Source organism: Triticum urartu, chromosome 2A (genome assembly GCF_056163025.1).
Source record: "Triticum urartu cultivar PI428250 chromosome 2A, HENAU_Tu73, whole genome shotgun sequence".
NCBI classification, from domain to species: domain Eukaryota; kingdom Viridiplantae; phylum Streptophyta; class Magnoliopsida; order Poales; family Poaceae; genus Triticum; species Triticum urartu.
In genome coordinates this window covers 222,924,568-222,928,469 of record NC_141874.1, presented here as the reverse complement: position 1 = coordinate 222,928,469, position 3,902 = coordinate 222,924,568, and the positions used below count along the sequence as shown (strand labels likewise).

Sequence of the window (3,902 nt, the reverse complement as noted above, 5' to 3'; positions counted from 1 at the left end):
AGGTCGCACCCTTCCGTGTCTGCTTACGTTATGCGTCGCTTAATATGATGACATGCTACATTATCGTCGTGTTCACCTATTAGACTCTGAGTCAGGTCCAAACTAATGCTGAAACTTGAGTTTTTAAATGCTTGTGGGGTACATATTGGGGCAGCAATCAATATTATCTGGTTAATCTCCGGTGTCTACTATGAGTTTCATGTTGGGTGCAAACAAACATTAAAGGAGCCATTATCTGTATTTTTTAACTAAAGCTATTATCTGCCTGCTATCATTGGTTTTGGGTCTATCCACAGTTTGCTACCATCACTCTGGATTTGTGCATGCACTCCTTACATAATATCACTATGTTTTATTCCTATGCATGACAGTTATTGTACACAATGGAACTGATCATGTAGAGCAAAAGAGACGAGCCTTGCGTGGCAATAAAATTTCATGCAGACGTCGTTCCATGGTGGGCGCAAAGGCAGCCCCCCCTCCACCCATTTCAGATCGTAATCAAGAGGAAGATAACTGTTCTGAGGGGGATTCAGAAGGAGAAGACCACTCCTATTTACCTCATGAGGTCTTCGCTCTAACTTGGCATGCTGATGTTGGTAATATCATGCATATGGTGCCTTGCATTGCTTACTGTATACATTAAAGATGTCATCTGCTTAGTTTAGACATGCTTTGTGTCAATGCCATCTGTTTAGTTTCTTTATCATATATGTGAATCATGCAATGTCATCTTGTCTAGCCAGGCATTATATATGTGAATTTTGCAATGCCACCCTGGTTAGCCAGTCATCTTATATGTGAATTATATCATGCCATCATTTTTTTTATTACGTGTTAAATTTGTCAAAAAATTTAGTACATTCAATTACTCTTCTTGTGCATCAGCCATTCGGCACGGTCATGGAAAAATCTGGAGTGGAAACAAGGTCTTCAGAGCAGACTATGCTATCTGATGAAGCGCATGTCTTGCTGGTTACCAATAGCTCCTTAGAGGAGGATTCAGAGACAGATGACCAGTCATATTCCCCCCTGAGGTGCATGCCCTAACTTGGCAGGGTTATGTTGCTCATATCGTGCGTATGGTATCTTGCATTGCTATGTCATTTACTTAGTTTAGACATGCTTTGTGTGAATGCCACCTGTTTAGTGTCTAATTACCATATATGTGAATTATGCAATGCCATCTTGTTGCAAGACATTATATATGTGAATTATGCAATGTTATCTTGTTGCAAGGCATTATGTATGTGAATTATGCAATGTTATCTTGTTGCAAGGCATTATGTATGTGAATTATGCAATGCCATGCTGTTTAGGCAAGTTTCATATATGTGAACTATATCATGCCGTCCTTTTTTTGTATTTCTCATTGCTTTTGTCAACAATGTTTGTATATTCAACTGCTCTTCCTGTGCATCAGCCATTTGAATTGGTGATGGAGAAATCTGGAGTGAAAACAAGGTCTTCAGAGCAGACAATGCTACCTGCTGAAGCAGATATCTTGCTGGTTACAGATAGCTCTTCAGAGGAGGATTCAGAGGCAGATGACCAATCCTATTATCCCCCTGAGGTGTACGATCAAACTTGGCAGGGTTATATTACTCATATAATGCATATGTTGCATTGCAATGCTTAGTTTTTACATCATATACACAATATTGAATGCCATCTCCTTAGTTGACACATCATATATGTGATTGCCCTCTGCTCACTTACTTAGTATATAAATCATATATTTGAATTATGTCATGCCATGATGTTTACATAGAAAGCATGTATCTGAATTATGGCATGCCAACCCATTTTCTAAAGACATAATATAGTTCTATCATCTCATCCTGTTTACATAGTCATCATATTTTAAATTATGTCATTCTATCCGTGAATTATATCATGCCATCATGTTTCCATCGATGGCATGTTTGTGATTTATGGCATGCCAACCACTTTAATAGACACATCATATAGTTATATCATGTCATCCTATTTACATAGTCATCATATTTTGAAGTATGTCATTCTATCCTGTTTAGTTAGCCATCATACATGTGAAATTGTGTCATGCTATCCTGTTTAATTAGCCATCATATATGTGAAATTATGTCCTGCTATTCTGTTTGCTTAGACAACATAAATGTCAATTATTTCATGCCCTGCTTTCTTCCCTACTATCCATTGCACCTGTCTATCTTACAATGTCTGTACATTCAATTACTTTTCTTGTTTATCAGCCATTTCAATTGGAGGGAGTGATGGGAGTATCTGTGGGAGTAAAAACACGGTCTTCAGAAAAGATCGTGCTACCTATCGATGTAGATAGAACCACAGTTGTACTTGCCCAAGAACCAGCCCCACCACACATAACCCACACTCATGCAGATTGTACCCCTACCCAATTGGACAGAGAACTAGCTACACCCCTTCTAACCCCAACCCCGACAGATAGACACCCAGTTCCCATTGACACAGCATCGTCTCCACCATAGAGCACCCAAACACGAGCAGTTAGTAAGGCAACTGCAGTGCCCAAATCACGAGGACCACCACTCCGAACCCGAAGTCAACGCTTAAAGCAGAAGAAGAATTGTTCTCAGGTCAGGTTCCGTAGCTATGGTTTATACTACTTTCCTCTTGCATCACTGTATTTACTGATACCAACTAATTTCAAATTTGAAGGATGCAATTGAAACTCCAATGGCGCAACAGGTATGTTTTAAACCTATTTCTTCAATGTGTTTGGCTGTTTGCTGTTGTAACTTGCTCTACGTTGATTTCAGTTTCAATTGAATAAACAGTTATGTTCTCATGCCATGCACATTACAAGTGTTGTTATTGTTGTGTAGTTTCCCACACTTATATTCTGCCTATGCTGCTTTGTCTTAAATAGATATGATTCGAACTGTATCTATATTGATTTGGCAACATAAACTAGAATGATATAGACCATACAGTGACCATACTACATAGATATATGTTTGTTTCATGTTGTTATCCTGTCCACCTTACTACTGAACTGGTTTACCAAAATGAGTTTCATATACTACATTGTAAACCTGAGATGTGTTTGTTTGTTTCTCTTTTAGAACGCGGATAAAACATTGGAGAAGAGTACCCTGTTATGCAATGGTAAAGGAAGTAATGCAGATAAGATTCAAGATAGTGAGACATCCCTGTTGGTCTCCAAGAAAGCTGATAAAAACTATACTGAAGACACTGAGACAACCCCAAAGTCCTGTCTTGATGTAGTGTCCGAGTTAGTGGCTACCACTGCTGGCACCAGCTCTTCGAACTCGTTGCCTGAATCAGTTCGGCTTCTTGAGTCTCAACTTCAAATTGAAAGACATCGATCATATGTTATGCGACAGAAAGCCGAAGGACTGAGGAAGTCCCTGCAGAATTCAGATGCATACTTTCTGGTGCAACAGCAAGCATTGGAGGACTTAAGCGCCAAACAAGAGAAAGTTAATAAGCTTGCTAAGCATCTTGCCAGCATTATGGGTACCCAGGATATTGTTTCTTGAGATCTTCTGAAGTGGTTTCAGTTCTGGACTTGTTTTGCTGTGGCGTTTATATGCTGCTGTGTTCCCTATATTTGCACTCGTGGCGAACTTTGATGCCTAGTGGATGTAATATGTGTAATAGCCGTGATAGCCTAGTGTAAGCTGCTTGCTTATTTATTTCCTTGTTGTCTTGTTTATTTGTTTGCTTGTAGTCAGTGCAGTTCTTTTTCTGCGGTTTGCTAGTGGCTGCAATAACCTATTTTTTAAAACTAGGCCACAATAACCATGGGCTAATATTTACTGTAGTGACACTGGGCCTCCTATGGGCCGTAGAAACAGTGGGCCTTCTACGGGCCGTATAAACAGTGGGACTTCTACGGGCCGTAGAAACACTGGGCC

At 39.6% G+C, this 3,902-nt stretch overlaps 1 long non-coding RNA gene across 1 annotated transcript; it reads left to right on the top strand.

The window, feature by feature from the left end:
- The first annotated feature begins 2,509 nt into the window (after nt 1-2,509).
- LOC147984654 (uncharacterized) lies at nt 2,510-3,192 on the top strand. Its single transcript, XR_015615058.1, has 3 exons — nt 2,510-2,597; nt 2,680-2,709; nt 3,087-3,192. It is a non-coding gene; the product is annotated as an uncharacterized LOC147984654 (long non-coding RNA).
- Nucleotides 3,193-3,902: the final 710 nt, after the last annotated feature.